The 19,479-nt window shown below is 46.7% G+C and overlaps 1 long non-coding RNA gene across 17 annotated transcripts; it reads right to left on the reverse strand.

Moving 5' to 3' along the window:
• Positions 1-3,380: 3,380 nt before the first annotated feature.
• Positions 3,381-19,253, reverse strand: LOC120660248. 17 transcript variants are annotated; one of them, XR_005669461.1, is made up of 8 exons: positions 19,093-19,253; positions 18,740-18,853; positions 18,488-18,647; positions 18,335-18,395; positions 17,877-18,263; positions 15,941-17,214; positions 15,590-15,678; positions 15,219-15,495 (listed from the first exon to the last, which is right to left on the reverse strand). It is a non-coding gene; the product is annotated as an uncharacterized LOC120660248 (long non-coding RNA). The 17 variants fall into 17 exon arrangements; XR_005669465.1 differs by having other exon boundaries at positions 18,335-18,638; XR_005669458.1 differs by having other exon boundaries at positions 18,335-18,647.
• Between the last annotated feature and the right edge of the window lie 226 nt (positions 19,254-19,479).

Consider the following 19,479-nt stretch of genomic DNA (forward strand, 5'->3'; position numbering starts at 1 on the left):
TGTCTCTGTCCTGAAGTCTTGTGGTTCTCCTATCTCCTCCCGTATCTATCCTCTCTTCTCTCTCCATCCTCTCTCTCCTAGTCCGTTGCTTCACGGCACTCAGCGCGGCCGGCCGATGCCACCAGCCCGGCCGATGAAAGTTTAGCGCGGCTCCATGGCCAACGGATCCGAGCAACTCGAGCATGGCGCGGGCTGGACGGATCGAGATCGAGCTGCGGCACGGCAGCCAACACTGGCAGTGCCCCAATCAGCCTCCATGGCGACAACATCGGCAGGCAGCGTGATGACCGAGCACTAGCAGCAACGAGCAACAATCTCCATTCGCGCCAATGACCTCATCCGCACCTGATCCTTGGATGCCGTCGACAAGTTGCAACACAACGCACAACGGAGCAACGGCGTCGTCTCCTCGCGTTGGGCAACGAGCCCGCGTCGTCGTCTCGCGAGGCGACGAGGGCACCGTACTGTCGCCTCACTGCGCCGGGGTGGTTTTCACAAAATCTACATCTTGCAGACAGCATACGGACGCGTGTTGTACTTGCCCTTATGCATATATACATACGATCGATTGTGGTTGCTAGCTCCTGATAACGAAATCAGATGGAATGGAAGTCCTGGATCGATGCAGGTAGGCACGCAGGTAGGACGATATGGCCGGTTACACAGTTACAGGCGAAAAATGCTTGGAGACTAGCTTTTCACAATATTTATTTAAACAGCTTTGCCAAGTGTGTGTACTCGTACTTGATGCATGTGCAGGGCATGTGGTGTGCTGTTGCCGCTGCCACTTGCTTTGCATGCCGGCCGTGTGAATGGAATCTATCTACCGGCAGATCATCATGGATGCCTGGATGGGGTGGGTGCCGCAACATACCATCGTCAGGCCGATCAGAACCATGCATGCTACCAGTTACCACCATGTGATGCAGTGAGAGATGAGAACCGCTGACCACGCAACGCATGCAAGGTAATCGATCGGTTGCATTATTTATGTTACTGAAACGGAAAAGCTAAATCATACCAAGGTATATTCTACCCTCTCCCACACCTGCTTTTCTGTCCGCTGGATCTTGCTTTGAGATTCGTTCTTTTGTTTTGTCAGACAGGCCTTTTTTGCGTGAGCTCTTGCGAGAGTTTTGTGGGCTGGTTTTGTCTGTCTTGGCCCAGTCTGACCAAGGGGATCAAGCCGAATCGACTAAGAGAAAAACTGTGATCATTGAAGAAGAAAGGCATGAGAAAAAGACACTACAAAATAAAACTTCTCGAGCTACTTCAACGCTCTGGAGGCAAAACAAGATGAAAGCCGACAGCAAGTCGACCGGTCCTACCGGTCCGATCGGTTTGACCGGTACCAAAACCGGTCTGACCGGTGCATTCAATGAATCTGAGAGTTCCTCCAAGAGCAAAATAAGACCGAGTTTTAAGGAACTCTTGGCCAAATATGAGAAGTAAAGAGCTATTCAGAAGAAGAAGAAGCCAGTTGAAGCCAAGGATATGAGATCATCATCAAAACTTCAAGAGCAACCGGTTTGTTGTCCACATCAAAATAATTATGTTGCTGCGTATTGTGCACCGGTTACTCTCTGGTTTCATCTTTATTTTTATACGCCCTTGGATTATAGTAGGATGCATATGCAATCATATTATATTCAATATCATCCTATGTATCCAAATCATGCTTCACCACAAAGACCGATTGTTGTTAGCAATAATCTGGTCAAAAAGGACTTTGGTTGCAGTAAGGAGAGTAGAAAGAACACGAAGCAAGATTCAAGGTACTTACAGCCGAGGTGGTGTCCCGCAAGCTTGTCTCCTACCCAAAAACGAAGACTGCAACGTTTGCGCAAGCAAGAATCGATGGAACAACAAGTGGAGGTCGAGCCAACAAAGGCAATAGCCATGAAGAAAGTTTGGAGGCCGAAGCCAATTGTTTTATTATCAACTTGAAAAAAAGCAAGACATGGCCGATAATTTTTATCGTTCTTAGCACAAAAAAAATGGCTGATGTATTTTGATCATCGTCCTTAGACAAATTTGGTCCAGAGGAGTGTTTTTTAACACGCAAGCTTTGCCAATGAACAGGGGGACATATGTTGACGACCAAATTTGACAGGGACCGGTCTGACCGGTATGCCAAAACGGTCTGTCTGGTTGAGGTTCTTGTAACCAGTCTGGCACGACTGATCGGTCTGACCGGTCCAAACAGAGTCCGAGTACAACTAGAGATTTTTATAGATTTAGATCTATAAATAAAATTTCTTGCGGATAAGTCTACGCCACCTTATAAATATAAAGGGTCACGGCCGATTAAGGAATCCAATCGATCAAAAACATAATAATACATTACTTTTCGTTATCTTTTATTGCCTTTACTTTTATCTCCAAATCCTAACTCTTCCAACCCCCATCTGTTGTCCTTTTTTCGTCTCCGCGACGTCTGAAGGTGTTCTAGGTGGCCTGCTGACCCTAGAATAATTCTACGTGCGCCCGCCCTAACAGGTCCTTCTCAGACGAGCGTTCGTCGGACTTCGCCGTTCCACCCCGACGAACCGGTCTGACCAGTCCCTAGACCGATGGACCACCTTGAGCATCGCGTTGCAACTGTACCGTCGCTCGCTGCGCGATTGTGTGTTGGTGCTGAATTGGCGCCTCTACTCTCTGGAGTCCGGACTCCGCCGCAAAGCGTTCGGTCGAGCGGTCAGCTTGGACTGCGGTGCGGCGGCAGCGGCGCCAGTTGCTGCCGCAGGATTGTAGCGCCTGCCGGCTTTGGTTGGACGCGGGCTTGCCGGCTTGGAAAGGGCCCAAATCGTTTACCCCGTTTACTCGTTTAGCCTGTATGTAGTGCAGGGAAAAGAGATGGCCTGATTTAGCCCCATCTCCTATGGACGTCAGACTCTAACAGAGGGTAGAGTCGAACCTTTTAAAAGACTAGTGGAGATGTACGTGCACGTGTTTAAAGAATAATTATATTAAACAATATTCTTAGTAGAGTGTCTGTGGCATGTGTTTAAAAAACAATTATATTAAACAATATTCCTAGTAGAGTGCATGACACACATGTGTTTTTAAAAATCAAGTACCATTATTATGGCTGCCTGCATGTTATATTCATGAATATTAGTGGAGAGAAATATGCAAGAAACATATGAAACCTCTTTTACACGCATTTGAATATTAGGCAAAAATCAATTTATATTAACAGATCAGAAGTTTTTTCAACTGTCACATAACTTAAATTGGCTTGTGTTTGTGACTATAGCTTCCCTCGCAGTTAGCGAGCTGCCTTTTGCCTTGCTCTCTCCTCCACGTAGACCAAAGTACTGGCGGCGCCGCTACCGTTGGAGGCCTAATACGGAACTCAAGAAAATTTATAACACTAAGATACATTGAACTATCAGAAATATATGAGTTTGTTTTCTGTAACAGAACAACTAAATTATACAAATCGTAATACAAACATACATATGGAAGTTTGCCTGGACATTCAGTTAGCTGCCATTCTTCTCAGATTCAGCCCCTACATTTGGGAGCCATCAAATTTCAAAAGTTGAAACTGCTGAGTTACTTGGGCATCAACAAAGGAATCAGATATCTGAAATTGATAGGAATCTTCATAAAGTAAATTCATAATTAGTGACAGCATTCAGCATGCATCGAATGGAAGGAATACTCTTTTACTGCAAAAACAATCTAGACAGGTAATTTGGTGAGGTAAACTGGAAGCATATCTGGGGAGATTAAAATCTTCAGAATCCCTTGAAGGACAAAAAAATAGAGAGCAGAAATGTACATGCATGGGAGAAGGAGAATGAGTATATGTACACTTATTAGCTTTGCAAATGAAAAAAAAATGCATCTAGAAGTATATTGTCAGAGTGTGAGCGGCGTAGGGCGTAATCGTGGTGGACGGGAGGCTGGGGACTCGGCTCCCGGCGGCGGCGAGGGGGCGACGCCGTCCTTGGCGGCCGGCGTCGAGCAAGGAAAACAGGGGAGAGGGAGCGCTGAGCACACAGAGGCCCTGAGATCTAACTGGTCTCAAAGCATAACCTCTCCCATTACTTGAGTAGTGGATATAAGTCACAGTACAGATTCAATTACATAACTGACTAACTCTGAAATTTGAAACACACCATAACTGACTAACTCTCGAGTTTTGAAACACACACACACTCGCTAACAGCCCTCTAGCCACGATGCCTCCTCTCATATGTACGACCGACCATAACATCTCTCCCCTCCTCGGGAACAGCTCGTCCTCGAGCTGGAAGTCGGGGTAGGATGTCTTGAACTTCGGTACAGGCTCCCAAGTTGCTTCTGATGATGGAAATCCAGACCACTGTGCCAGGATGTACCATGTGCCACGGTGTAGTTGTGATTTGAGTACCTTCTCTGGCTGCTGAAGCATAGTCACAAAGTTCCCGGGTCGACCGGGTCGAGGAACGGGATCGAGAGTCGAGGATCGATACTTTATATAATTATGATACGATGGGGGCATACCCGTTCGGAACGAGAATCTTAAATTTGGTACGTGACTCCGTCATTTATGGGTCGATGACCCCTGGGACGGTGCTTGGGGTCGAGGGTCATGTCCCCAACATGATCGAGCTACTAGTCCCCAATTTTTCTTTCCTTTTGATTTTGGGACAAGACAAAAAAAAAGTTTGTAATCACGCCCAGGTTACCTTTTATTTTGTACATGAGCTAATATTGTATTGCATGTGGCGGAAGAGTTTCCTCCATGTCCCTGAAAAAATTCCCTCCATGCGATTATAGATGCAAATAAAAAATCCCTCCAACGTGATTCGCTGCGAATATACTAGTACTCTAAAAGGGAAGAAAAAAAGAAAATAAGAATAAAAAAGCAAGCGTCGAACCCCCCCCCCCCAACTCGAGCCAATCAGGCATGAAACCTACCGCTATACCAAAAAAATTACACAGATCCAAAATCAACAGACGGGCCACGCATCTGAGTCTGACCGACGATGGTTCCTGGTTCCTCTTCCTCTGCTTGCGCCTCTGCCGCCTGGCAACTTCGAGAAGAGTCGAGCGGGCCTGTGAGGACGGTGACGGCCCAACGGGAGGAGGTCGTCGGCGAGATCCGTCGTTCGTGCTTCGCAGCGAGAAGACGCCGGCGGGTCGCGTACTCACGTGAGGTCGGCGGCGGGTGAACGACGGCCGCTGCTGGGACAGTGCCTGGAGCGCCGCCGACTCTCCGCTACTCCGCGTCTTCATCGTCGCCGGGCTGCCAGAGTTGGAGGAGGCGATGCCATGTCCGTAAGCTCGGAAGTCATACCCTTCTCCATCGGCATCTCGTCTCGTCCCCCTCTCGAATCGTCCTTGCGTCAGTGGTGCGACGGCCCGTCAGATTTGGAGCTTGTCCCTTGATGAACCTGTGCGGCAATGGGACGGCGACCCGTCTAGAATCGGGACATCGATCCCTGTCGTTACCGACCCCCGATTCGGGACGGCGTTCCGGGGTCACGGATCGAGGCGTCGACCCCGAATTCTGTGACTATGTGCTGAAGTAATCGTCCATGGTGGAGAGGTGGGAGCTGCGGAGGTGTCTCTGGGGGTGAGCCATGATAAGGCTTAAGGACCCCGACATGGAAGAATGTTGACAGCCAAAATTGGCACCAACCGGTTTGACCGGTCTGACCGGTCGAGGCACTGTGGCCTGTCCGGCAGGGACCGACCGGTCTGACCGGTCCAGGTAGAGTCCGAGTACAACTAGGGTTTTTCATAGATTTAGATCTGTAAACAGGATTTCTTGCGGGATAAGTCCACCCACCCTATAAATATAAAGGGTCACGGCCGATTAGTGAATCCAATCGATCAAAATACAAAACAAATCTACTATTTCATTACCTTTACTTTTCTTCCTCGTTATCCTACTTTTCCAACCTCGACATGTTGTTCTTCTCTCGTCTCCATGGCGTTTGAGGATGCCCTAGCTAGCCTGCCGAGCCTACGGCAACCCTACGCGCGCTTGCCCCGACGGGGTCCCTCCTGGGTGAGCATTCGTCGGATCGTCGCCGTTCTACATGGCGACCGGTCTGACCGGTCCCTCTGACCGGTCTGACCGCTCCACGCAGGAGGCGCTGCAAGGAGCCCCTCTTCGCACCGCGCGATCTAGCGCATTCGTGTGTTGACCAGAAAAGGCGTCAACACAAATTGGCGACTCCGCTGGGGAGGATAATTAGGTTATCATGACTGATTTTTCAAACCCTAGCAATATGGCGGCACGTGATAAGCTACTTGAGGAGTATAAGCGAAAATACGACGGAGCAGTTAGAAGATTATTCTTGTCCCGCTGCCATACAACAGAGCAAGGAGTCAAGAAGATAAATGAGTGTCAGATTCCATACACCATTGAAATATTAATGGAGATGCGATCCTCATGTACTTTATCTAACGTTATATCTAGTGTTGTCAAAGATTTGATTGATCAAATAGATAGTTCAATCCAAGCTCCATTTGCTCAAAAGTCAGTTATTGAAAAGCCGACTAATAATCCTTGCAAAAGTTTGCCTGATGTTGCTGGACAAGCTGTAATTCGGCCGTCTCAAGCCGAATTTGTTGATCAAAAATCCCCTAGCAAGTGCATGGAAACTAATTCTAGTACTTCTACGCTCGGGGGTAAGAAAACAATGGCAATGGTGTAGGTTGCACTGCAGCCGGTTTGACCGGTTCTCCAACCGGTCTAACCGCCTCTCCGAGGGTTTCGCAAAATAAATCAAAGCCAAAGATGGTCAAACCCAAGAAACCCGAGATTGGTGTTTGGAAAACGGTTGAATCCAAAAGCCGTCATAAGCATGAAAAGAAAAAGCCGAAGCCAAATAAGAAGTTTCCGGCTAAATCCGCAAAACAAAAAGATATCAAACATGCTAGTCGGGCTAAAAATTCCAAGCAACCAGAATCTGTTCCAAAACAAAATTTCTATGATCCGAATCGGCAATGAAATTATGTTCCTATGTCAATGCCGTTTCCGTCATATGGATCCCCTATGTGTATGCCATGTGGACCTTATTTTTACATGCCTTATTATTGTCCAACAGGGTCTTATAATCCTTGGATGCCGGCTTCTCATACTTATTTTGGTCAAAATCATGTTATTTATAGAGAGCCGGTAATTAATGAATCATCACTTAGAAATAATGACTGTTTTCATCAAAGAGATCGGTCTATGCAGAAAAATAAGCATAAGGTGATCAAACAAGTCTACCGTGTCAAAAGAGATGGTAGGTTAAATAAAAATTCAGATTTGACACTAGGAAAAGAAAAGCCGGTTGTTGAAGAGCAATCGGTTAACTCAATTGATGAAATTGTCCTCCATGATGATCATGGTTCAAACAATATAGTCGAACAATGTTCAAGTTCGGCTGGAGGGCAAGACAAGAAGAAGAAGGCCGACAACAAATCGACCGGTCTGACCGGCCATAGCGGCGGTCTGACCAGTGCGCCCAGTAAATCTGGGAACTCCTCCAAAATCAAGACAAGGCCGAGTTTTAAGGAACTATTGGCCAAATATGATAAGGAATGGAGTGCTCAGAGATATAAGGGGCCACCAAGCGAAGTCAAGGATACGGGATCATCGTCAAGGCATCAAGAGCAATCGAGTCAAGGTAATTATACTTCTAGTGGACTGATTGCTCCATGGTATTGCTGGTATCCTTACTTTTATACACCTATGAATTATAGTAGGATGCATATACAATTATATTATATTCAATATCCTCCTATGTATCCAAATCATGCATTACTACAAAGACCGATTGTTGCTAGCAATAATCTGGTCAAGCAAGATGTTGATTGCAGCAAAGAGAATGAGAAGGGCAAGGAGCAAGATTCAAAGTATTTACAGCCGAGGTGGTGTCCCTCAGGCTTGTCTCATACTCAGAAGCGAAGGCTGCAACGTATACGCAAGGAGGCAATGGAACAACAAGTGGAGGTCGTGCCAAAGACGTCAGCGACAATGAAGAAAGTGTGGCGGCCCAAACAAGTTGTTTCAACATCGACTTGAGCAAAACATGGCCGATAATTTTTTATCACCTTTAGTACAAAAAATGGCCGATGTAGTGTTAATCATCGCCCTTAGACAATTTTGGCTTAAAAGAATGTTTTTTGGCAATCAAGCTTTACCAAAAAACAAAGGGGCATATGTTGACAGCCAAAATTGGCACCAACCAGTTTGACCGGTCGAGGCACTGTGGCCTGTCCGGCAGGGACCGACCGGTCTGACCGGTCCAGGTAGAGTCCGAGTACAACTAGGGTTTTTCATAGATTTAGATCTGTAAATAGGATTTCTTGCGGGATAAGTCCACCCCACCCTATAAATATAAAGGGTCACGGCCGATTAGGGAATCCAATCGATCAAAATACAAAACAAATCTACTATTTCATTACCTTTACTTTTCTTCCTCGTTATCCTACTTTTCCAACCTCGACACGCTGTTCTTCTCTCGTCTCCATGGCGTTTGAGGACGTCCTAGCTGGCCTGCTGAGCCTAGGACAACCCTACGCGCGCTTGCCCCGACGGGGTCCCTCCTGGGTGAGCGTTCGTCGGATCGTCGCCGTTCTGCACGACGACCGGTCTGACCGGTCCCTCTGACCGGTCTGACCGCTCCACGCAGGAGGCGCTGCAAGAAGCCCATCCTCGCTCCGCGCAATCTAGCGCGTTCGTGTGTTGACCAGAAAAGGCATCAACTCAAATTGGCGACTCCGCTGGGGAAGATAATCCAGTTATCATGACCGATTTTTCAAACTCTAGCAATATGGTGGCACGTGATAAGCTACTTGAGGAGTATAAGCGAGAATACGACGGAGCAGTTAGAAGATTATTCTTGTCCCGCTGCCATACAACAGAGCAAGGAGTCAAGAAGATAAATGAGTGTCAGATTCCATCCACCATTGAAATATTAATGGAGATGCGATCCTCAGGTACCTTATCTAATGTTATATCTAGTGTTGTCAAAGATTTGATTGTCAAATAGATAGTTCAATCCAAGCTCCTGTTGCTCAAAAGTCAGTTATTGAAAAGCCGACTAATAATCCTTGCAAAAGTTTGCCTTGTCATGTATGCGGGCTCCTGCTGGCAAGCAGAGACGGTATGCAACGTCGCCGATCCGTTCTGTGACTTGATATGGCCCAGCATAACGGGGTCCGAGCTTGCCATGAGCACCAGGTGCCAATGATCGTGTGTGGCGATTGAGGAGACGAGGAGACGGAGCCAAACCCACTCATTGACATGGAACTCCAGGGAACGATGCCGGTTGTCATAATGGCGCTTGGCATGTTCTTGTGCTTGGAGAAGGCGTTCTCGCACGTCAGCAATGAAAGAGTCCCTTTCCTGGAGGAGAGTGTCAATGGTTGATGTACTTGCTGTTGTGGCTGAATAGGGTAATAAATCTGGGGGTGCTCTGCCATAGACAACTTGGAATGGTGTTGTGCGGAGTGCTGAATGGAATGCCGTGTTGTAGATGTATTCAGCCCAGGATAACCAATCCAGCCAAGCTCGTGGCCTATCTCCGGTGATGCAGCATAGGTACATGGCTATAGTTTTGTTGACGGCTTCGGACTGACCGTCTGTTTGTGGATGAAATGCTGTGCTCATCTTGAGTTGAACACCGGCTTGCTTGAATAGGTCACGCCAAACATGGCCTGTAAAGACTGGATCGCGATCACTCACAATTGAATTAGGAAACCCGTGCAGCCGAACAATGTCTGAAAACAATGCTCGTGCAACAGAAGCCGCTGTGTAGGGGTGACCAAGGGGGATGAAATGTGCAAACTTGGAGAATCTGTCAACCACCGTCAGAATAACACTCTTGCCGTGCACTTTGGGCAAGCCCTCAATGAAGTCCATAGAAATATCAGACCAGACTTGAGTAGGGACTTCGAGTGGCTGTAATAATCTAGCTAGGTGTAGGGCTTCAGTCTTGTATCTTTGGCATGTGGTGCAAGAACGGACGAAATCTCGGACCACTGCATGATCAGCATCGAGGATGAAGTCTTTGCGTAGCCTTTGCAGTGTCTTCTGTGTACCCTCATGAGCTGCGGTGTGAGCCATTTGGAGTAATGTGGGAAGACTGGCTGAATTAGGGGGAATATATACCCGATTGCCTTTCAGGATGAGGCCATGTGCTGAGTGTCACTGTTCTCCACGGATTTCAGCTACATTATCTCGCAGGTGCAACAAGTCATTGTTGACCACTATTTCTTTGCGAAGGTCATCATAAAGCTGAAAGGATGGAGTGGACAGAGTGAGAAGTTGCTGGTCTTGTTGATTTTGCCGGGAGAGGGCATCTGCTACAACATTCAGTCTACCCGGGCGATATTCCACTGAAAAATCAAACCCAAATAACTTGCTAATCCATTGATGCTGTGGAACGGTGGATAGCCTTTGATCAAGCATGAACTTGAGAGCATAGTGGTCTGTTCTGACAATGAATTTTCTCCCCCAAAGGTATGGTCTCCAGTGACGAACAACTTGCACAAGACCGATAAGTTCACGATCATATGCAGCAAGTTTAAGATGACGCTGCGCGAAAGGCCGGCTGTAAAAAGCCAAAGGGCCCTCTCCTTGGTGCAGCACGGCTCCAAAGCCTGTGCCCAAGGCGTCACAGTCTACCATGAATGGGTTTGTGAAATTAGGTAGTTGTAGGACAGATGTAGAGGACAGGGCTGCCTTGAGAGCTTGGAAGGACTTGGTTGCCTCATCCGTCCACTGGAAGCCTTCCTTCTTTAATAGAGAGGTGAGAGGTGCAGCTAGGACACCATATTCTCGTATAAACCTCCGATAATATCCAGCAAGACCAAGAAAACCTCGCAAGGCGCGTACAGAATTAGGTTGAGGCCAAGTCTGAACTGCCTTAACCTTATCTGCATCCATAGCTACCCCAGCTGCAGAAATTTCATGACCAAGATAGTGTACTGAAGAGGAAGCAAAAGAGCACTTGGAGCGCTTAACTTGGAGTTTGTGTGCCCGTAGAACAGAAAAGACTGCTTGCAAATGTTTCAAGTGATCAGATCAGGAACTGCTGTAAATGAGTATATCATCAAAAAAACACAAGGACACATTTGCGCAGGAATTGATGGAGAGCTGAATTCATGAGGCTTTGAAATGTAGTAGGCGCGTTTGTCAGACCGAAAGGCATCACCAAGAATTCAAAGTGACCATGATGTGTGCGGAATGCAGTTTTGGGTCAAGATGCAGGCAGGCCTGTCTGCAGACGCCTGCAGGGCCTCCCGCATCACCTGCCAGCACTAACTAATCACTCTGCAGGAGCCCGCCGATGCACGTCGGCAACCTGCGACCTCCTGCCGGGTTTTGCGGCCAAAATGACGCAGGATTGCAGACGCCTGCAGACACCTGCGAGCTGAATAGCTGCTGTCAGCTGCATGCAACGGCTACACCTCGCGGTTAGCGGCGGAGCAGGAGCAGTTCAGAAATCGGAGCAGCGCCCGCCGCGCTCCTTCCCTTCGCCGGTGTCGGCAGCGACCTTCTCGAGGCTGGAGAGCGCGATCTGTCGCGGATCTATCGAGGCTGGAGGCGCCGCCGGCGGATCTGTCGCGGAGGACGCGGAGCTGGAGAGAGCGAGGTGGAGGAGGAGGGCTGGCGCGGTACTAGGAGGCTGGTTCTTGATGCGCCGATGAACAGGAGGGTGTCTACGACGAGGAGAGGCCCGGCGAGGAGGGCCTGACCGGGGAAGAGGAGGCAGGTCGCGGCGACGGCGAGGAATGAGGCGGAGGACACGCGGCTCGCCGGATCCAGCGCTGCGGAGGCGAAGTGGAGGGCGCCGCCGTTGCGTGGAGGCGCTAGGCAGAGTGGAGGGGCGGCGCCGTTGCGTGGAGGTGGAGGAGCGAGACGGAGCGAGGGTCGGCGCGGTCGCACAGTCCTGTGGGGAGGCAGAGGGGAGAAGGGTTCTTGGATGCACTCTCGCAGGCCTTGCAGGCTACCTGCAGGTGGTCGTGGGCTTCCTGCTTCAGCCCAGCAGGCTTTGCAGGTCCATCCTGCTTGAGCCCGTTTCTAAATTGCAGTCAGCTGCAAAGGTCTGCTCACACAATTTTGCAGGACGGGACTAGCAGGCTCGCGGGCCGACCTGCGCCTGCCTGCAACCGAGTTTTTTTTATATATTTTTTAAAATTATTTTTTACAGAAATATATTATCGGTTTCATAATTTACAGTTTTGTACCCCTACCGCCCTGCAGGAGGGCGGCAGGGGGCATGCCGCCCTCCTGCAGGGCGGTAAGGACCTGAATGTAAATAAAATTTATTTTTAATCCTATTTTGATCCTTGGGGGAGTCTGTCGCCCCCCTGCTGGGCGGCAGGTACCTGCCGCCCGGTGGCGGGGCGGTAGGGCAGGCAAAAGTTTATTTATTTTTTTAGTTTCCAAAATAGTGAACTTCTAAATTTAATTAAAAATCATAGAAAAATCAAAAAAATACAAACTAAATTTTGTTAGGTTTCTTAAATCAAGATCTACAGAGGAAAAATACTCATGCACGTGAAATGTCAATTTTACCCCTGCTAAAATTTTAGGTTGTGTTTAATCTAGTTTATTTTGTATCTGTTGTTCTGTTTGTCTAAAAATCCTAAAAATTTGTGGTAGCCTACTCTTTGCATGTGTATTCCACTGGAAAATTTTCAGGTGCATAATCTAGGTGCATATTTGTGGATCTATTATTGTTGGATTTCCATCATTTAGCCCTATGATGGAAATCCAACAATAATAGATCCACAAACATACACCTAGGCTATGCACCTGAAAATTTTCCAGTGGAATACACATGCAAAGAGTAGGCTACCACAAAATTTTCAGGATTTTTAGACAAACAGAACAACAGATACAAAATAAACTGGATTAAACACAACCTAAAATTTTAGCAGGGGAAAAATTGACATTTCACATGCATGAGTATTTTTCCTCTGTAGATCTTGATTTAATAAACCTAACAAAATTTAGTTTGCATTTTTCTGATTTTTCTATGATTTTTAATTGAATTTAGAATTTCACTATTTTGGAAACTAAAAAGAAAATAAACTTTTGCCTGCCCTACCGCCCCGCCACCGGGCGGCAGGTACCTGCCGCCCGGCAGGGGGGCGGCAGGCACCCGCCAAGGACCTCTGTGCAAAAAAAAATTATTTTTATTTACATATAGGTCCCTACCGCCCCTCTGCCGGGCAGTAGGGGTATAGAACTGTAAAATCTAAAACTAAAAATATATTTTTGTAATTTTTTTTTTGAAAAATATATAAATAAAGAAGACGCGCCTGCAACCTGAGTTTTGGGAATGTCATCCGGGTGCACTCTAACTTGGTGGTAACCTGCCCGGAGGTCCAATTTGGTAAAGAAACGTGTCCCATGGAGTTCGTCCAGCAGCTCTTCCACTATAGGAATGGGGAACTTGTCCTTTACTGTCTTGTCATTTAGTGCTCTATAGTCCACGCAAAAGCGCCAAGTGCCATCGTGTTTCTTGATAAGGAGCACTGGGGCTGAGAATGGCGATGTGCTGGGGCGTATTATGCCTTGCTCTAACATCTTTGTGCACTGCTCTTCCAATTCATCTTTTTGTAATTGAGGGTACCGGTATGGACGTACCACTACTGGCGATGTGTTGGGCACAAGGTGGATACGGTGATCACACTCACGAGCTGGTGGCAGACCTGTGGGTGGATCAAAGACGTCTTGGAATGAATTCAGCAGCTGATCCAGGAGTGGCCGATCTGTGTTAGTGATGGAGTGGAGGCGATTAGTTGAAGGGAAGTCTGTTCTGGGCGACCCTAATCCTCTCCAAAGCACACGGTGGCCATGATAGTAGAAAGACATGACCAGATCATCGAAGTCCCACAGAATTGGTCCCAATCGCTTGAGGAATGAAATGCCCAGTACCATGTCATAATGATCCAGTGGAATCGCATAGCAATCCAAGCCAAAGAATTCGTCACCGATGCGTGCAGCGACATTTTGAGTCTGTCCACGGCATGCAACTCTGTCGCCATTGGCTACAATCACACTGGCGCCGGGACTGTCATGAAAATGAAGTCCTATTTGTTGTGCAGCTGCCATATTAATGAAATTTGTTGTTGAACCGGAGTCTAGCAATGCAACTAGCTGGTGATCTCCAATGTTGACGTAAACCTTCATTGTCTCATTTGTGGAAATCCCAGCAATAGCATGTAGTGAGATCAATGGTGGCTGGTCCTCAGGCGGCTCATGTTTAGGTTGCACAGAGTCATCATTGTCATCAAAATCTGTTACCTCTAAGTAGAACAGTCGTGGGCATTTGTGGCCACAAACGTATGGTTCGTCGCAGTTGTAACAAAGCCCTTGGCGCCGACGCTCAGCCATCTCTTGCGGCGACAGCCTCTTGAATGGTTTGGGTGGGGGATTTGCTGCTGGGACAATGGCCAGCTGTTGTGAGGGTGCTGCAGATGCTGAAACCGGAGGGTTGAGCTGTCCCTGGCGCTGTGGGGGTCTGTTTGAACAGGCAGGGTTGGTTGTCAAGGCTGCTGCTCGGCGTTCATATGCTCGTGCCAGGGACATGGCACGCTATAAATCTTGTGGTGCCTGAAGCTCGACATCGGTTCGGATGGGGTCCGGCAGTCCTCCAGTGAACAGCTGCACTTGTTGCTCTGGGGATAAGTAACCAGCATGTGCCAAACGAGCCTGAAATGCCTCTTGATAATCAGCAACGGACCCGCAGAATTGGAGTCGTGCAAGGTCCGACAGGTGATTGGGATTGGTTCCGAGAGGTGGTCCGAAACGTTGCTGGCACAATGATCGGAAGGCAGACCATGATATGGCATTGATGTCACCGGCATCACGCTCAAGCATGTAAAACCAATGCTGAGAACTCCCAGTGAGGTGGAAGGATGCCAACCAAACTTTGTCAGCCTCACGAGTTCTCTGGGCTCTGAAGAAGTGCTCACACTTGGTGAGCCATCCGAGAGGGTCTTCCCGTCATAAGTGGGAAAAGATAGTTTGTGGTACCGCGGAATGCCGATGCCCTCATCATCAACAGCTTGGGAATCATGGTGGTTATGTGTGGGAATTTGTGGAATGACTGATGGCGAGTGGGGGAACTGAATTTGGGTGATAGGGACTGGACGGCTTGCTGGTTCAGGCAAATCGGCAACTGGAACGACTATCGCTGGGAGGTGAGCAGACCGAAAATAAATCAAATAGTAGAGCTTCTACTTCCCTCACATGACTACTATTCAAAAACATCAATGAATGCTTGGAGATGTAAAAAGGATCCTACTTATAGACAGACTCTCTACTGATATTTTAAAAGCATTCAACATAACAAGAATCAAATAATTGTACAATGCTCTCTAATGATACATCTAATGAAAATATTACTGATAGAAAATTCAGCATCCACTTCTTATAGTTCTAGATTCATATCAATATCTTCTAATAATGCTCTTTGACCTTCAGAATTTGATGCCACATTGAAATCAATTTCTCCTAGAGATTTGAACGGGAACTCACTGCAAATAATTATCACACCACAAATGAACTGATTTTCTTTAGTTTAGTTGGCAGGAATCATTGGGTAAATGAATTAATTTTTGTATGTCTTACTGAAACACCTCTTGTTTCAAGAGCGAAAAATTCTTTTTTCCACAGCAACATATTAAAAAAAGGTCTTCATGTGGCTCCTCGTAAACAAACTGTGAAGAAGCATTGTATGTAGACAAACAGTGTTAGATCCTTATTGATTAGCATACACACAATCTCATAAAGATCCATCAAACCTATAATGTTATTTCAGCCTGAACACTGATGATGGAATTACAATTTATTGTGTGAATTCAACCAGACAGCTCCAAGAGAAATAGATCCGGACTAATTAATCTATGTGTCAACATGCTTCAGCCTAAATTGATTATCCAATGCAGCAAATGAAGCTATAAATTTTGGCCAGGGATATACCTTTTCTTCTTAAGCTATGCTCTCATCCTTTGATTGCAGGGTCTTCCCCCTTGTACACCAATTGCAGGTGCCTTTATTCCCCCTTTGTACAGCAAAGTGTGCGTGCTAGCACATGCTTTAACTTGAAACAATAAAAAGCAAAGAGACATTGTATACTATAATGGATTTATGATGGCACATGGATGTGCACGTGCCACAGATCACAGGCACGTGCTTGAGATGTTCAGAGCCATGCTAACTTGAAAAACAACAAACACACCAGTTGTAACAAATTCGTGGTATAAGCAATCTCTTCCTGGTCTTGGTCAATTTGCAGAGCACAAAAGAGATTCAGTGTCATATGATTGGTTGAATAATTAAAAAAAACAGATCAGCTATTATTTGCAACACATAATGGTGCCTCTCTCCACCAGTGCCACCCGCCGCCATCCATCTATTCTCGCCCATCGATGAGCACACAACCCTCCAATCTCCATCGTCACAACCCCTCCAGAAAGAGTCAATCACTTGGTTAAGAGTGCGCTGCACTCGCATCCATACTCCAAGTGGTCTTGAAGAGAACAAAACCAAATGGCCCTTAACATTAATCATCCTTTCTCCAGGAAGTATAAATCGAAGCATCACTATTATCCACCACGAGTAACCCTTCCTGTTGATAGTTTTCTACTTATAACACTGATAAAAAAGAATATACATCATGACAATCGAATGCAGAAGGTGAGCCTGATGCTTCATATGTTTGCTATCTTTCTAGTGACGTGAAAATTTCAGGGATAGTATATACAACTCATGAAAACAAAATCCATGTCACTCTAGCAGAAGATACATTAGAAAAGGATCAGAGCATAGAAAATAACTGTACATTAGAAAAGGATCAGACAAATCTATTCGAAACCATAAGCAGGACAAAGTACCTTGAATAGTGGATCAGATAAGGTATTCCTTGCTAGCTGATCAACCTCCTATATGCCTACTCTAATCCAATTTCTCCAATCTGATTAAATATCAGTTAATTGAAACAATGAATGGAAATATTGAGGAACCAGGTGTTTCTCCTGGTATTGCCTTAACTTCTGCAAAGAAAACCCACAAATCGCTGGTTATATAGTTTGGATTTGTGTAATACAATTTTTGCCATGGGCGCTTCCTGAACTAACTGCACATATGAACCTGGAGTTTGCACACACGATGATGAGATTCAGCAATACCTTGTTTGTGGACATTGGACAGGACACCAAATGGCTTCCTAGCTAGCATCTCCCATACTTGATAACCTGAAACAACGTTACTCTACAGAATGAACCTAGCAGGCCAGGGTGCAGGAGATTTCATTTCACAAGCGCCTCCCAGTTTGTGAGAAAAAAAATATGATGTTGATCAGAGAGCAGGAAAGCTTTATAATTAGCCCTAGTGTTCTCCTTAATCATAACTTTAATATTTGAAGCTGCATTCGAGAAAAACTTTAATATTTGAAGCTAAAGAGTAGCTAGCATCTCTCATACTTCATAACCTGAAACAACGTTACACTGCAGAATGAACCTAGCAGACCAGGGTGCAGGAGATTTCATTTCACAAGCGTCTCCCATTTTGTGAGGAAAAAAATATGATGTTGATCACAGAGCAGGAAGGCTTTATAATTAGCCCTAGTGTTCTCCTTGAGCATAACTTTAATATTTGAAGCTAAAGAGTACATACATCAGCATATTATCAAAATATAAGCTGGCAGAAAGACTATGATGGTCGCGTACTGCTCAACACACTTTGGTTGGATTCTTAAAAAAAATTTATGCACCCATTATAGGCTCATTTTGTGCCCACAAAGCAATCATATCAGAGTGGAGGCAACTGAAAGACAAACTGCAGAGCACCTATAATGTTCTTGATGGTTTGTTGTAATTAAATTCCACCAAAGCTAATCCAAGAGTACAACGTGTACCTGCATGCATTGAGGGTGGTCGAGAAGGCCACTGAAATCCTCGCAAATCTAGTTGTTGTCATTGCCATATAGTGCCTTTTGTATCTCGCAAATATATGGTTGAGCCTTTCTCTATTGTATCAAGAGTCAAGACCATATATTTAACTCAGGCCTACGGTGGAGACATAGAGTTTGCAGTAAGCTCCTACTACCTTGGACAAATTTATTCATGAAGGATGCAAGAAGTTAAACAAACTGAGTTGTTTGTCTCGGACATATGGCTGCAAACAACCAATGCTGGCATGATCCAGGGAGCCTATACAAAAGTGTTTACACAACCAGGGAGGCAACTTACAATATTAGCACATCAAATTTGCTTGTGATGTGCTTTCTCAAACCTGTCAAGAGCTGTAAATGTTGTACATGAGTATAATAACTAATGAAAAAATGGCACAACTAAAGAGACATTTGAAGCTAACCTTTATACACGAGCTATAATGGCCATTGTAGAGAGAACACAGACAACACCATTAATCTAACCTACAGAGATCCAAGGGAAACTCACGAACGCCATTAATCCAAATCAGATCAGCCACAAAATTATGTCAATTCCAAATCTGATGTCTGCATACCTTATTGATCCAAACCGGATGGCAGCGGAGGTGCCCACTGAGCTGCTGATGACAGGAAGGGCAGAGAGCCCAGAACCATCGGCCACAAGCAGCTCCCAAAATTAAGAATTTCAAATAGATAATAGATCTCCTCAGGGTCGGGCAACGGAACCTGCCATCGCTACAAAATCTGATATCAAGTTCTCAAACATGGCACTGCCTGTAGGCTAGGAACAGCGAATCAGATTGCAGGGAGGGAGGGGGGCGCGGTACTTGCTGGCGTCAAGGTGGAGGCCGCGGATCAACGGGCCGGACAGCCTTGCCACTCTCCCTGTCCTTGTGCAGGTGGCGCTCGAGGATGCTCGCCAGCAACGGCGATGCCGAGGCCTGTGTGCACGGAAACACAAACAACGACCTCTCGTCAGATGAGCCAGCAGGATGGTCGACCGAACCAGCAGGTGTGGGACCATTCGTGAACGAGCAGAGCAAATGCGCCGCTGAGAAACGGCCGCTCAATAGCAGCGCCCAGGGACCCTCGCGAAGGCGGCGGCCTCCTCCGACGCCGCGAGGTGCGGAGCAGAGGGTGGCCCGACGGCGTCGCTCCTGCCTTCCGGTGCGGAGCTCACCTTGCGGATGCGGCCGCGCGGTCGGGGGTGCGCCGCTGACGGGATCACGGGAGGAGGCGGCGGTGGCGGCCGGCCGGGGGGGTGGAGGCCGGTCCGGCTGGAAACGGGGATTGAATAGCTTTGATTGATGGGTTTGATTGGCTGATTTTGCGGATAGACGGGAGGCGGGGTCGGGCGGGTACACAAGAAGCGGGTAAGCGCGACGACATGGTGAGAAAAAACAGGGATTTGTGGCGGAAATATTTTCTTTCACGATGTTTTGAGGTTTGATCAAGTACTAAGATTTTTTATATGAACCTAAAAGAGATATTTTGTGAGAAAGTTAAGTGAGTTAGAATGGATAAAAATTATATTCAATTCTTCCATTTTTTAAAGTATAGATTTGTA

The sequence above is a fragment of the Panicum virgatum genome, chromosome 2N, assembly GCF_016808335.1.
Source record: "Panicum virgatum strain AP13 chromosome 2N, P.virgatum_v5, whole genome shotgun sequence".
In the NCBI taxonomy this organism is placed as follows: Eukaryota; Viridiplantae; Streptophyta; class Magnoliopsida; order Poales; family Poaceae; genus Panicum; species Panicum virgatum.